This window comes from Coturnix japonica, chromosome 7 (genome assembly GCF_001577835.2).
Source record: "Coturnix japonica isolate 7356 chromosome 7, Coturnix japonica 2.1, whole genome shotgun sequence".
Lineage (NCBI taxonomy): Eukaryota > Metazoa > Chordata > Aves > Galliformes > Phasianidae > Coturnix > Coturnix japonica.
Genome location: NC_029522.1, coordinates 3,768,831 through 3,785,218, shown reverse-complemented (window position 1 = coordinate 3,785,218; position 16,388 = coordinate 3,768,831). Strand labels below are relative to the sequence as shown.

The window sequence follows — 16,388 nt, the reverse complement described above, 5'->3', positions numbered from 1 at the left end:
TCACAGCCAAGTTTCTGCCTCCACGGGCTTCTGATCTATTTCAAATTTTAAATTGAGCTTTTAATTTTGGGTGCTAAAAGTTGGGCAGTGCAGCTTGCAGATATCAACTAAACATTTTCTCTGAAAGCTCGAAGGTAGCCAGCAAAAATGAATCCTGTTTAAGGAACGAGCTCTAAAAGCTCTTAACCAAGCTAAGGGCTGCTAATAACCCAAACTGAATTTTGCATGTAACGCATTAAAAGTTTCTGTCTCCGTTCCTGTGGTGCACGGCCTTTCCTCCAGCTGAAGTTCTTGCTCCCTCAGGTTGCACTTGACACCAGCTCAAACACCTCTCAGAAACAAGCCTTGCCAATAAAAGAAAGTGCCTCTTAATCTCCTTCCAAAGACTTCAGCAGACTTGTCTTTCTCACCTTTCGGAATAGACTGAGATTCTCAAATCTCACTCCGGTTGCCCTCTGCTCTAGCTTTTCCATTTGTATTTGTTATATATCTTCTTTTTACAGGGGGATTTCATATACACACACATATATCAGTACATATATGAAACAAGGTGATCACATCCATATACTACTTCACAATAACCTCTTCCAACATGTACAATAAAGGAATCCTGCTTTATGCCTGTTTCAAATTACTGTGCAGTGCATTTACAGAACTATATTTTGGTTCATTCCATGTACAGACTCAGGTCAATCTTCCATATATTTTGCAGACACTGAAAGAAATATTAAATACTCTGTATTGCCTTCATTCTATGAGAGGATCATTCTGAAGATATTCCAAAATGTTCAAGCAATGTAGCACTCATTTAACTTCTTCACCCATAAATGCTACTACAAGCGATTACTACAGATTGAATCAAAACACGAGGTTCTGTTTTTGTATTCTCAAAGGTTACAAAAAGAAGGGCTGGATTAGGTTGCAGGTTATATATCTGAAAGTGCAGAGGTAGCAAATGTCTGCAGTCACATCTGAAACTCAAGGTGTTACAAATTGTAGATAGAGTTTTGAGAGAGAAGAGCAAGATGGATGTAACAAGTTGATAAAATCCCCATTCACCAGAAAGCAAAGGAAAATCACATCCTGAGCAGCCCTTCACATAAACCAGAACATCCCCTTTGATTCTGAGCCCTGCTCCACAGTGTTTCTTCCTCTTTTCTGGGCCCCAAACCCCTCCTTGTTTTGACAGCACTTGAGGCCAGTTGCGTTCTGCCCTAATGCATACGAGGGAGGTCACTTTTGTTTCATTTTTCATCTTTACAAGTTGTTGCAAATGCAAAACAATTTAAGCCTTTCCCCCCATAAATGCTCACTCTTATACAGCCCTATAACTTTTTAACCAAAGGAAGACCATTGTACTCGCAAGAAATGAAAGATTAAAGAAATGGGAACAGAAACAGTAAAAAATAAAACAAACTCCAAAGCAATTTTCTACCAACAATTTCACACTGCTATTTAACTTAAAAATATAAACATTGATTGAAACAATCATGCAGTATAACACTATTCTCTCAATAGCCTTCTCATCACACCAACAACATCAGGCAAAAAGGAAGACTTCTCCCATTCATCAATATAGAAGTTATTCATCCGAAGTTTATTATCTCAGGTAATTTGATCAATACACTTCACCTTTATAGTACAGTTGTCCTTGTGAGCAAAGCATTTTGCGTTTTATAGTGAGACGGTTATTATGAAGGCTATTCATAGGGAAATTCTCTGCAGTTAAAAGTTTTTCCAATTAACTACATTTAACATCGTTTAAGCCATAAAATGGCGGTTACATTCCACATCGTGTTGTTTAAGTGTGGCAGCGCTTAGCAAGCAGTTAGCACACACTTGGCAAAAAGACATCAACCAACATTTGGAAATGGAAATCAAGCAAACCCTGTCACAAACAAAAATAAGGCCCTTTAAAGTTATAAATCGACACAAAAAGCACATGCTTCACAAAACTGTGAAGAACAACCTCCTTGCTTCCATTGCCCCAAGGAACACTCCTCAACTTCTATTCTCCTTTTGCATTCACATAACTGTACAACTCTTCTGTCAGGCTTCCTTGTGAATTTTGCTATTTCTTTTCAGTTCTTGTTTTTGTGTAACTCAGTTATGGAATTCCAATGAATCATGGCAGAAAAAGTATCCATTAGCCTCTGGGATGTAGAGCTCCCAAGGCAACCATAATAAGTAAGAAGTATTTGGACTACCTTGTTGGTTTAAAAAAAAAGCATCCAGCAACAAGGCTCCACAACAAGGTAGATAAATCCCTTGAAATCTGAATAAAACAAACATCCAGAGGTCAGTCATTGCAAAGCAGAGAACCCTCGCAAAATCTGCTCTGATACTTAGAAAATAATGATAATAAAAAATTCCTTGAGTGGTATTCAGAATAAACCAGTTCATTAAAGTCATATCAGCACTTGTAATTGGCCCTTGTTGGCCAATAGAAGGAGACACTTGCAACTTTTCCCGGGAAATTATGTTCTAAATCCTTCACGAGGTGGACCTTGTCCTTTTCTGAGGAAACTTGATAGCAGTCTTTAGTATTCACTAGCATAATTAGGGCTGCAGTTAATTTCATTAAATTCTCTTGCTGCTAAATGAAGCAGATTATGAGACATCTTTTATTGCAAGGCATGAAATTACAGCCTGTCAGCTGCCAATGGTAGAGTAAAACTAATGAATTACAGGGTAAATAACACCAGAATTAACCAGCCAATTTAACATAGCAGAGAACAAAGTCATTTTTACTTAGAGCTCTGGCAAACACCATCTCCAGGATACCTTTCAGATGAAGGGAGACCAACACAGGGATCCTCCAAACTAAATGACCAGGGAAATATTATTTACAGTGCGGCAGCATTATAAAGTGAAGGCTACCAATAAGTTATTAGAGATCTGTCAGATCAGTGTTAGGAATCATATCACTAAAATATTTAAACCGTGGTTTCTCCAAGCGGTTTGTGTAATACATTATTCTTTGCACACCATAGGGAAAAGTGCAGATGTGCATTAATTTGTCACTATTATAACTAGCTTAATGGTGACAACTCTTCACAGACAGTACCAGACAAAATCCCTATTAATGAGGTGTTGGAAAGCACTTGTACAGGACGGACAGATTATTAAAGAAAACCAAAACCAAGCATAACTTCTTGCTTTCAATTTCTACATCGGTCCTTCCAAACATCTCAACGCAACGTGTACTTTTTTTCTGCACAGAACCCCTGGCTATGTTTCCTCTGCCCCTGCTCAGAGTCCAAACAGAAGAGTAAATACGCACTTCATTTCAGACTAATGCTCTGTAACCCAAGGATTATGTTTCCTGCTGAGGTAAGTGCCAGCGTGAGGGACTGTGTTAACTGCAGAGCAGCCAGACCTGAGCACAGAATAGCATGTGTCAGCACTGCTGCCTCCATCTCTTGGGGATGGAATTCAGGCTGCAATAATACCGGTAGCATTTGAAAGGAAAGGGTCTAGGGTAAGAAAAATCCCATGTTATTGCCAGGGTTTATTACTTCCTCGTTATCATATCTGCTGTACACAAATTAAAGCATTTTTAGAATGGTTTTTCAAGTGAGGTTTTCAGCAGGTTTTTAAGGTATAGCTACTTAGATGAGAGATGAACTTAACTGACCGCAGTGGGTTTTAGGCAGCACTGTTGGTGGGAAGACTGGAGATGGTGTGTAGAGGTCTGAGTTCACAGGAGCTCAGATCAACACAGTAGAAAGACAGACCCATTACATAGGAAAAACTGGCCTGTCAGGGTTTCACTTCTTATCTTGGTTATTATCTATCTTGAGGATGTGAGTATCTCAAATTCAAGTTCTATCTGTAACAAACAAACAAACAAACAACAACCCAATAACCCCAAGGGACGCTGATGCATCTTCCAAAAGAAATGATCTAAAATCCAGAATCTCAAAGCATGTCCATAAGAAATTAAAACAATTATGAGTAAACGTGAATAACTGCACAGTAGAATTCTTTGGAGAATGCATTCACCTATTGATTAATGTCCTACTGTCACAAAAACCACAAGCATTTCTGCATCGTCCTGTCGCTACTTCTAATAAAGATACAACAGTCACTGCTATTTATTCCATAATACAAAGCACAGAAAAAGATCTGGGGTACCAAACTATTCAAAACCAAGGAAGTAATTAATTGCAAGCTCTTAAAACCCAGCTTTGCTAAGGACACAGAGAACCTTTCTTTATATGCAACCTACAGAAATTTGTTCTTAAAATGTGCACATAAACGCAAACTATCTGGCAATATGAGTTTTCAACTAGCTGGGCCAGTTTAATTTTTTGGGATTTCAGAGGTAAATAAAAATGGGAGCTGTCTGTTTCAGGGCTGCAGCAGGAGATGTCAAAAGCTACAAACAAGGAAAGCAGATTAGGTGCCCACGCATTACTGAGTCACACAGGATTAAACCTGTGCCATGTCTGCCCACCTCACTACAGAGCTGTCTGAGACCAGCACATCAGCAGCATTCTGACAGTACAGAAATGACCCCAAAATGAATATTCCTGCAGAGGACTAAAACTAGCACAATTTTCCAATCCCTGAACTAAGTGAGGCTCTACCTGCCGCCATCCAGAAATGAGTTTTCTTTCTCAGACCTTTTCAAAACACATCTATTATTACACAGGGAAGACCTACTGTTTCCTGAAGCCTTTGCCTGGCATAACCAACCTCACCAAACCTCTCTGCTTGACCCTGCAGCTCAGTATTTCTGCATGCTGATCCCATTCTGGAGGGTAACCCCGGCCCATGTCATGCTCTAGACAGAGATGCTGACTCTCTTAATACACTTTGTTCCTCCTCCAGAAAAGGAAACCTCCACCTTATGTATTTTTAGGTAATTATTGTCACAGCATCAGAACTATTCCAGACAGATGCTGATATTCCACCTTCAGATTTCAACAGTAGGAAAACTCTCACTCTTGACAGCTTGCATGCATCAACTCCAATGCATTTGTTACCAAAATCTATAGACTGAAAGCTCTTAAGACTGTTCAATTGGAAACAGCTCAGAGGCATTGACAATGTGCCGAAATAGCAGAGCACCCAGGGGCACCGATGCATTGCTTCAAGTTGGCAATCAATCACTCTGCTTCATGCTTAGGCACCTTAGGAACCAGGCACCTCTAGGGACTGGCGTGCTACTTTCTGAAAGATGCTCAAGATTCACAGATGTTATTGAACACCACCTGTTTTTTTTTTGTTTTTGCTTCTTATCTTTGTTCAATAGCCTTTGTTCAATATTTCTCCTCCTTTCTCTTACCTGTTTACTATAGATTTTGCTTCCTTTTCATTTTCACCTGCATTCTCACAGCACTGTTTTCCATGTGAGTTCTGCTTCTCTATTTCTGCTATCCATCATATTGGCATGCTCTCCTATCTTCCTCTCACCCTTAAGCCCAATGCTTTTGTCTGCAGAAGCAGAGTTTACCACCTTTGTGCTCCACGAAGATTCAATAAACCTATTTCTTCACCACATGGCAATGACAATAAGAAACATCACTGAATCTGAACTGTCACTTAATCTGTATAAGGAATTACTCAAGAAAGCACTAGGCTGCAAGATTAAAGCACCAACAACTGCGATCATGCATGTTTGGTTTCTCATGTACACTTACAAACAGAGAGCAACATTTACCATATGAAAGGATGATTCAGAAAGCACTGTGAAGAAGTTCCTTCCCATGCCATTAACCTAAATAAAACCAACAAGTCAGACCTCAAAAGGTTCAGTACAGTCAGTAGTGCCTGGATGCAGTGCCCTCTTACAGCATCAGGAAGGGTTTGTGCAGCTCAGCTGCTAGACACAGTGCTGGAAATCTGGAAAACTCATGTATATCAGCAGACCTAACCCACACATTGCACTTTGTACTTGCTACTCTCATTTTTAACAGCAGGAACTGAGTGTTTATCATAGGGGAAACATACCAACCATTTATTTCTAGCCTTACTCATCTTGCATCCCAGTAACTCATTTATTCCTCATCCAGTGTGCTTAGAGCTCCCTTCTCTCCTCTTAGCCTACAATTTACAGAGCATCACTTGACCCATATACTGTCTTCTTTCTTAATTCTTAATTTGGACTGGAAGCGGCCTTTAAAATTGATTCTGGAAGTGCTGATACCTGCTTCTTAACCATCCCCTGCTCTCTTCTGTTCTGTAGCTCACCTTCAGAATTTCTAAACAATTCAACTACTTTTAATAGTTGATTAAAAAAGCACTGCTTTTTAATTGATTTTTCCTTCCAACACCTCCCGCACTCAAAGATTTCTTCATTTTTCCCTCCTGAAATATTCACGTGAGAAAAGAGAGCATTAGACATTAACCCAGTGACTTGATTTGCAGTTCTCCAGCTCTCTACCCAACCATTTAAATACTGTCACTCATAATAGGGTGATATACTGTACTATAAACCATTCTGCAAATGGTATGTCCTGGTATTTTTCTTCTGTGACAAAGAATCATGTTCACTGCGAAGGGGAAAGAAATGAACTCCATGTTCGCACTTATAGAATCTGTTTACACATCTCAATAGCTCTCCCCAACTCTCTTTTTTTGCCCCCATGAACATCCGTGTCATTACGTTTTTTCTTACTATTCCTTTATAAAGAGAATTTCAGTCTTAAAACCCACCACGTCCAGTAGCTTTCACTTAGAACTAAGCCTGAAATAATCCCCTTATAATCATCCCATAGCTGGGTACTTAGGTCTCACAGTAGATCAACAACAGTTCCTTTCCTGGCAAACACTCTAAATTCCTACATAATTCCACAATTAGAAGTAATTTCCCCTCTCATCTTATAAGCAGTTGTGTGATACAAGAATCTGCATTGCCAGGGCTAACAGATACTGATTAGTGCTGCAATGGGCAATGCCAAAGACCTTCAGACAGACCAATCTGGAAGCAGAGACACAGAGATGGGATTCTCTCCAGCACTGCCCTGAGCACTTTGTCTCATCATCGACTTCAATATAAAAACACAGCTGAATGCTTCTTAGAGTATGTTTCTTAATTGGTCATTCCTGATGCTTGAGTCAGATCCCTTTTCTCCTGCGATGCAATCTGTTTTATTCTCAAGGCACATCCTCCACTTGCACTCAATTCCCAAACCTGAAACCACGCTGAACTTCCACACACGTGTCACATCTGGGTCTGGTTTGGAGTACAACACCAAAAACCCAAGAGTTCATGTTTGCAAGAGAAGCCATTGATGTCGTACTGCAGACACAGCTGCTATGGAAGTACCTATTGCAGGCACTTCGACAGTTTCATGTCACTGAGTATTGGTCGAGAAGTGTCTTCATACAGAACACACTCCAAAATTGGGTAGAAATAACAAAAATGAGGGCAGCTGGGTTTCAATTCAAGTTAGCAGCTTCAGTTCATTTCCTGTCACCCTGCATAGACGACTCTACCATATTGCCTTTCATTTCACCATGAGTTTAAAGAAAGATGGAAATAGACTTTTCCAAGCAGGCTGATGAGGAAACAAGAACAATCTGACATGCAACCAGTTTGGACAGAATAAGATTATTACGCTTCTGTTAACAGATCTGCATCTGTTTGCATCAAACATGTTCTATTTTGTCACCATCTCTGGACCTTGTAACCTTCACGATGTGCCTCTCTCTATTGTTTATAATATAGATTACAACTGTGGTTGCTATTTGTCAGCTTCCACTCACAACCCTATCACTGATGATACTGCACGGAAGCAGGCCTGGTGCTGAACCAAGCTCTGTCCTGCTTCCAGCAAGCCGCAAGTGTGCTCCAGCTCTAACTTGTTTATGATCATGCAGACCGTTTTCAATCCACATCACAGTTTTTAGCCAAATGAACATGAATAAATTTTCAATTAAGAGTTAGCAAAGCATTTTCAAAATGCTTTACTAAAATCCAAACATTTTGCATCTGTCACGTTTGCTTCATCCACTTATTCCCAATTTCTATCAAAAAAAAAAAAAAAAGCAATCAAGCTTTTCTGGTAACTTTTATTCCGTGCACAACACCCTATTTCTCACACTTATATTACGCCACTCAGGAAAACTCAGTCCTGTAGTCTTCATTTCAAGCTTTACAACTCCGGGACTGCTGTACGTGAAATAACCCCATGTCATCTGATGACCTCATTCATCTCAAAGTTATCATCAAGTAAAGGATTCTGACCAACAGAAGGTGTGGTTGTCTGATTTTTCTCTCTTCTTATCCCAACTGGAGCAAAATAAATTAGTGATTTTGGTTTTATTTTCAAGAGTTGTGCTACAGAGTCATTGCATTGAAATTCAAAATACTTAAACACCAACATCTGGGCCATCTGCTGAGATGTGCTGCTAATTACTGAAGTCAGAAGGGTTTTGAAGACTAAAAGTAGCCTTAGAGAGAAGAGCATATGAACAAAAAGGCAGTGACCGCCATAGCTGCTACCTCAAGGACTGATCACAACCGAGCTGCACTGAGTACCTGCATTGCACAGACTCCACTGCCCCCACCACCAGCAATGCTCCTCCTCCACCTCGCTACTACTTGCAATTTGCCACTGCTCCTGCATAAACACGGGCCTGCAAACGTGAAACACCAGTAGTAGTGCCAGTGCTTTTATTTTTTCAATGAAAACCCAATGAGAGATGGTGGACCAACAGCCCTGATTCAGACTTACACGCAATTACCCCCAAATTTAAGGGTAGCGAAAGAATTATGAACATATTTTGGATGCCCGAGGTTTGCCTTGTTCAAAAAATTAGGCTAAAGGGCTTTAAATGCGTGCTGTTCAGTTTACTCTTTTGATTGCTTTACCACTATGTAAATCAATTTGTTAATGTTCCTTACAAAATGCATGAGCCAGTTATACTGACAAACACACAAAGCTCATTCGTAATTAGCAGTTAATTAGTAAGAAGGAACAGATGCTGTTAGAGTTTCAGCAGGCGAACAGGTTCTGTAAACAATGCTTATAAATCTAAATGAATTTATTAACCACAATGCAACTGTCAACATTTTGCTGGCAACCATACAAATATGGCGGAATCCCCAAAACATCTTTACAACATATTAATAATCATCGTGTCAACCCGAGTCTGTCAGGCAGTCTCACTTGGTAACTGTCATAAGCGCTCTACTTCATCTTGTTATGTCACTTCTTCCTCCTAATTCCTCACTCGTGCCCTCAAGAGGAAGAGCTGCAGCCACCAAAGTTAGAATAGACACATACAGACTCACCTCCAGTACAGAGCGGCTCCTCAAAACAAGGGCATTTGGGCCAGAGGAATGGTTGCTTGGCAATGACACCTCCAACCAGCTTCCATGAAAGAAGAATCAACAAAGTGTGCAGTTCTGAAAGCACATCTCAGACCAGAAGGATTTGCAGTTCTTTCACCCCATTATCACTCACTAGAGATCACAAGTATGAAGGCATCAGCAGATCTCATATACGAAAAGTAATGTAAGGTCAATTACTTCCACCCACCATTTATAAAATGACACACTCAAAGAGCCACCTGATCAGTCCATAGTTTCAGTAGGTTGCTTTTTTTGTTTCTTTTTTTAATTATCAAGGAGAGACAGAGATGGCTCAAATAAAACAGAATGCCTCTTGTGAGCATGGAGATACGGATTTAATATGGAGATAAACTTTTAAAGCAGCCTCCATGTACAACAAGCTCACCCAAGGCTTCCGGCCAGGGCCTAACTCTTAGCCTAAGGGCAATGGTGAAGATACCACAGTGACCTCATCACTGCCAATCTCTGCATGTCACATTGAGATGCCACCTTGATATATTACATCATTTCAGCACTGGAAAATTCTAATAAATTTTTTAAAGTCGTATTATGGCTTTCTTTATTGATGTTCTCTTTTATACCTACATTGCTTTCGATCATTCCCTCCTCCTCTCCTCCAAAGCACTCTGACACCTCTCCACCACGTTCTGCTCTTGCTTCCAACGTGCACAGGTTTTGCAATACAGTGCACACAGAAGAGGGTAAGAAGACCAAGAGGATTAAATTCCCCAAAGCCCTGCATGGGAGACTGCTTGGTTTTCCCTTTGCAGGCTTGCAGTCCTACTTCTTCCTTATGTTGTTTGTTTCTTCTTTCTGTCACCTTACTTCTGCTCACTCTGGGAAGCTTGGTCACACAAGTGGAATATTACCATTGAAACTGTGTCCATTGCTATAAGGGACAGTAATAAGCATTTAAACATAATTCTTTATTACGTAAATCGAGTAATTCTGTTTATAATGTAATGTACCATAAAGACAGATTTGTAAGCTGGGAAAAGTTATGAGCAAGTCAGTATCTCTCTACCACAGCCTGTTACCATCAGGAAAACACAAGAAGCTCCCACTGACTTCAGTCATAGCTTCTTAGGGTGAGAGGCAGTTAAAACATTGATAGGAAGATAATTTCTCTGAAAATTGTATTAATAATGTCTCATTTATAGATCCTTAGAGGTATGAGAGCAATATGCACAGCACTATAGAATTCAATTTTAAGAAAATAATATTACTGTAAGGCCTCTATAACTCTCAAACATCACCTCAACCCCTAGCAAACATTAATTGGAAACTGATAGAATAATGACTTTAACTATATATGCAGAGCAACTGTACTCTGCTCGCCTTGTCTTTGCATGCTTGAGACTACCACTACAATTTTGCAGGGAGTAAGAGCTATAACAAGAGCAACCTATAGGATGGGAGACAGAAATCTTGCATTTTAGAACCTCATAATTCAAATCAATTAAAAGAAACACTGAAGAAATTCAGTCCTTTTAGATGCCATTTCATTTCAAATAGTCAACACGACTGCTTTTCTTGGGACAGTACCTGGAAACCACCAGCAGCACAACAGCAAAAGCTTTCACAATCAAATGAAATGCTGCTTCCAAGCAGGTGAACTCAAAGCTGGAGCTGTGCATCTGACGTAAGGGCACACTGGATCTAATTGGAAAACATATTTCAAGTGCACTGGGAATAGTCACTGTTAACTGAATGCAACAATGAAAAAGAAGGGGAAAAAAAAGAGCATGCAGACCCGAGGGAATTACCAAATCAATTAACAACTAATTCAGGAACTAATTTCTGTATTGCCTCTTAGCACAAAACTGTATCTTTAATTTCTCCTGCAATAAGCATCACCGTGATAGTCCTAACACACTCTGACGCTTTAAATGAGTTTACAAGTATCTCTTTTTGATTGGCTATATAACATTATTTCTTCACAGTTCAATGCAACCAGAGCCAAGTGTTCTGAAATATTTAATTATACTGGTAGCTACCAGTTAACAATTTACAGAACCACAGCGAGCACAAAACATCTTCTAACTAGTAATCAACTCATTAAAAACACAGCAAAAATGTGTACGTTCTGATTATAAACAATCGCAGAGGAATTACACAGAAGATTTCAGCACTAAGAGTATTTGGCTAACGCCCGTACTCTTGTGTTTGTACAAGCGTATCTGGATCCTGATTACTGTGATTAGACACAAGTGTGACAGGGTAAATTACACCTCACGGTAGATATAAATAAATGAAAGTCTGCCATTTGCCAGCACCACGTCAGTCGTTGTCATTTCTGAGTTCTGGAAAGCCACCCTCCAGAGCCACCAATGCGTTTGGCTGCTACAGGCATTAACCATCCTTATTCCAGAACAGAGCCTGGAAAAGTAATAGGGTGAGCCGTGGTGCTCTGCACCAGCCCAGGCCTGTTAATGTGCAAGGTGCTGCAGTGGGGAGCACCCTGCTCTCACTACACCAGCATCTTCCACCCTGTCAAGTCAGATGAAATAAGCAGGACAAGATGCTAAGACGGTTGCTTATTTGTACTCTCTTTTGATTGGCTCAAAGTAAACATTTACATTTACAAAACCTGCTGCAAAAAGCATTTGTTGTTCATGTGGATGGTGGCTCTCAGGTCTGACATTTGCCTGCAGCATTGCGGAGCTCTTCGGCTAGTGAGAAGGCTTAGGCAAATCAGTTTGACTGACTGGATGTGGCACACCGTCACTTTGCAAGTCCTATTTCAAAGACACTACCCGACTTGCCAAAATGAAGGACTGTGCAGCGATGCTACTCTGAACACAAAGCATGCACGCTTGACTGTACACAGAAATGTCCCACCTAGAGCTAAAGCTTAAAGGAAAATGAGGTTAGGGGTGCAGAGCAGTAGACAGGTGAGAGATCTAGGCAAAAATCTCACCCTCCAAGTAATGACAATGATAGGGAACAACGGTGCTTGTCCCACCCATCTGAGCTAAAAGGTTACAAACTGATAACTGGAGATTCAGTGATAAGAAACACTACATAAACGCAGTGCCTAAGCCTGAAGATGACTAAGGAGGGGTGATAAGAAGCTGCCCACACCTCCACCCCTCAACGGGTGCTTGGCAGATCTTCCCTGCAGACACCTACAAAGCATTGCCTCCAATACTGCAGACCTTATGGAACTGGCGACATTTTTCATACAGACTCTGACATTCATTGAAAGCATTTTAACATCATTTCTCCCAAGTTTACCACAACACAGAATCACAGAATTATCAAGGTTGGAAAAGACCTAGAAGATCATCTAGTCCAACCATAAACCTTTTATATAAATAAGAAATGCTGGTTTTCTCTGTGCTCACCTTTAGGACAGAAGAGCCGCTCATACAGCCAAGAGCCAAAGGTCTTCTTCCTACAAGCAAAACTCCCCCCCCCTCCCATTTGCTGACAGAGCCCTAAAAACGTTTGCCATTTTTATTTCGGAGTGAAAAAGACAAAATACTTAATTTCATTCAGGGATTACTTTAATGTATTTAAATGTGCCACGCTAGTGGGCAAAGAAGGTCATCTGAAATATCACCTAAAAGTAAAGACTGAATAAGTTATTCAGCTTTCTCCATTAATACGGCCATTTGCAAACAGAGAAGGGAATGGGTTTTGAAGTTCACCTTTGCAAGTCATGGATGGCAAATTTTTCGCTATGCCATCAGCTAATATTAAACACGAGAAGGTTTATTTTCAAGCCAGGCTTTCACGTTTGCTGTCCCTAAATGATGCACCTGGGAGCTGCGCTGGAATCTGGGGGCACAGGAAGCACAGAGCGGTTCAGCGTGAGCAGGGCTTGGGTAAGCTGTCAAAAGGCAAACCCCCATCAAAGCCTTGGTGAGATGGCTTTTGGTAAAAGAGCTGCCAAGGTTATAGAGCTCAGCTATATAACAACACGGGCACCTGCAATAAGTGCAAATGCCAGAGCTGAGAATCTCATAGCAGAAAGTCAAGGCAAGCTCTTGCGTATTTATTTACACTCCAGTCTGTGGAGGGAGGGGGGGGAAGAGGAGAGGGGAAAAAAAAAAAAGGAAAAAGCACACAGCTGCCATCCCAAAAACAGACCTCCCATCTGCCACCCACGATTTGCATGTCACCTTCTCCAGGCTCATTTGTACTTCATTAACTGCCATTGACTTAACAAGATTTATGCAAATGACACCATAGGAGCTCGCTAACTCCCACTGCAATCAAGTGATTATGTATGTACAATTCTCCACAGCAATGAAAAATTAATACATGACAAGCCCACTCACCGCTGAGCTGAGCTTCTAGCTTTTATTTCTCTTGTTGTCATTTTTTTTCCCTTCATTTGAGTCTGCTCTTACTGCAAGACTGCAGAAAACAAAGTAATCTTCCCCAAATGCTGCAGAAACCCCAACAGGCTGGGAAGGGTGATACTATAAAACAGAGCCTACCACGAGCTTCAGAACATTCAGCCAGGCTACCAAATACAAGCCTTCATTTTCAGCCTAAATGGTTTTGAGCAGAGGATATTCTATACCGAGGAAAGCATTCAGCCTCATGTTCTCTGAGACACAAAAGGTGTTAAACACAACCTCAGCATTCTATTTGGGAAGTTATGGCACACCCAACATCCTCCAACAAGGATGCTGGGAGCACGGACTGCATGGTACATTGATGCTGCCAAGTAAGCAAAACCCAACTTCTCCTTTTTGAGCAGTTTTCTTTTGGTTCTCCCTTAAACTGACCTCCCTGCATTTAATTCACCTTAGAGTAGCCTGGCCAAAGTTACCACTCACATTCGGACAAAATAGAACGTTTCCAATCTCCAATTAACTTTCCTTCAAGTTGGGAGACACTTTCTGATTTTTGGGGCACCCTGGGTAGATAAGAAGAACCTACAGTGAGGCAGCACAAAATCTATCAGATCACTAAGCCTCTGAGTTCACTGTCTCATTAGCAAGACTTCTCTATTAGACTATCTTGTATAACCCCTTTTTTTCCATGTACCAGGGAACACGAAACACTCTGCATCTGAATTTCAACATGAACCTTCCTATGGCTTTTTACAAATTGTTTAAATGTGCTAACAAGCTCAATCTACAGAAGAGAAGCACCAATCTGTAAACAGACTCAATCCCTACATCAGAGGAACACGGTCAGCAGCTCTTAAGTATCACTGTCAAACACATACCCAAAGCACCTCCAAAGGGGCAAAACAAAGTACTGACAGTGGGATTCAAAAGGTCTGCCCATGGCCTCCCTTGGAAGATGAGGGTATGTGCATGAAGCTGGCAAAGGCACCTTGCTCAAGAGCAGCTTCAACAAGTCGTGGGACGTTTAATGTAACTGGAGGTGACTCATAATTGCAGCATGGGATGCTGCGGCAACGAGACTTTGGGGCTAATAGGAGGAAAGACTGGAAAACACGGGGACAAAGATTAAAAAGAGTCTTTTAAGAATATAACAAAAAAGCTTTTCCACAGCAACTTTGTGAATACTACAATCTGCATTCAGCTTGGTGAAAGGAGGTTTCTCTTTCTATTACTGACCATTTGTCACTGAAGCATCCTGATGGAAGGGGTTTCTCATTGAAAAGCAGCACAGTAGCATGACATATTACTGAAGTTTTTAGGTCCAAAAGCTCCTTTTCACATCCCTCTCTGTCTTATTCACAGTCAATGCACTAAATGCAACAGAGATCATCTTTTCTAGCAGGAATTTCTACTTCCTCAGATCTCCAAGTGTCTCACACCTGTAGAACACAACAGTAACAGTAATGCAACTCATCACCACCAGAGCTATCTGAACAGTGGATAGGAGAAAGCTTCCCCAGTGCCTCATTTCAGAGCCCCGTCTGATGGTGACTGTAGAGGATATCTTAACTGTGCAGCAGTGTGATCACACTTAAAATGTGAGCACCTGTCCTAAATGTGTCTTTTTTACACAGATTAATTTCATGCAGTGCCGTTTTAGAAGAGTATGTACACTTTAAACAAGGACTGGGAAAAATGTGTTTCCCAATGGATTTGTTCTTCTCAGCCTCACTCACAGTCTGTTTTGTTTAAATAGCATCACCCCAAAAGAATCCAGTCGGTTTAACCCATCTCACAGCACACAAAAGCTGTAGAGAAAAAAACCTGTGGCTTGTTTCACGTGCCTGCAATCTCCTCCTCTGAGCATTGAGCCAAACATGGAGCTTATCTGGTGTCACGCTGCTGTGTTTGATTAAAATTTGTCTCCTAAAGATCCACAGACGTGAGCAGGCTTCTGCGATGGCCCCAACAAGTCCAACTGCTTTGAGAAAAGAAATCGCTACAAGCAAAAGCACAAAGCCATCTCCTTCCTTCCTCACCCCCCTCAACATAAAACAATATACAAAGAACCTCCAACATAGCAGCACCAAACAGGAGACAGGGGGCTTCTCGACAAAATGAGCCAGGAGCAGAGGTAAGGCTTGGAAACACACAAGGAAGAGGGAAGGGAGCGTCTGGAAAGCAGCAAAGCAGCCAAAGGAAACTGGGAAAGAACTGCGTGGGAAGAAAATAAGCTGTTTCACTCGGCGCTGGTGCTGCCTGCAACACGGTAACTCGCATGGAAGCAAATACTTGCAAACACTACTGCAGAAACCATTCGTAAAGCATCCCATGCAATTGCTTAGCGCAGTGCTCTTAACTGCATGAATTCAGCCTAATTTAATTTGGAAAAGTAAATGATCTCATTTACCCAAACACTTTGCATTTGATTCCAGTATTGCTTTTGCCTTTCAGAGTGCGTTCAGAGCTACAATTTAGCATTCAGTTTCCGGGCTAATGAAAGTGCATCTAGGCTAGTAAAACAGACCAAAACAAATCCGTGAATTCAAGTCCTGTTGTGTAATGAGGAAGTTTAATTAAGGCCACACATTACAGCTGTAAATGTTCTCTTATATAATAAGGTCTAAATGAAACTGAACCTAATCAAAGTTACAATTCCTTCATTAGCAAATTACAAACAAGAGTGCACAGCTGACACACCGGCTATGATTATCACAACTAATTGCCTTGTTGTTACAAACCAGCCTGAAACTGTGTTCAGATGTCCGTCT

At 40.9% G+C, this 16,388-nt stretch overlaps 1 protein-coding gene across 12 annotated transcripts in view; it reads right to left on the bottom strand.

Annotated features, from left to right (window-relative positions):
- The window catches only part of AGAP1 (ArfGAP with GTPase domain, ankyrin repeat and PH domain 1), a 257,074-nt gene that overhangs the window by 124,181 nt on the left and 116,505 nt on the right, over nucleotides 1-16,388 (bottom strand). The window lies entirely within an intron of this gene.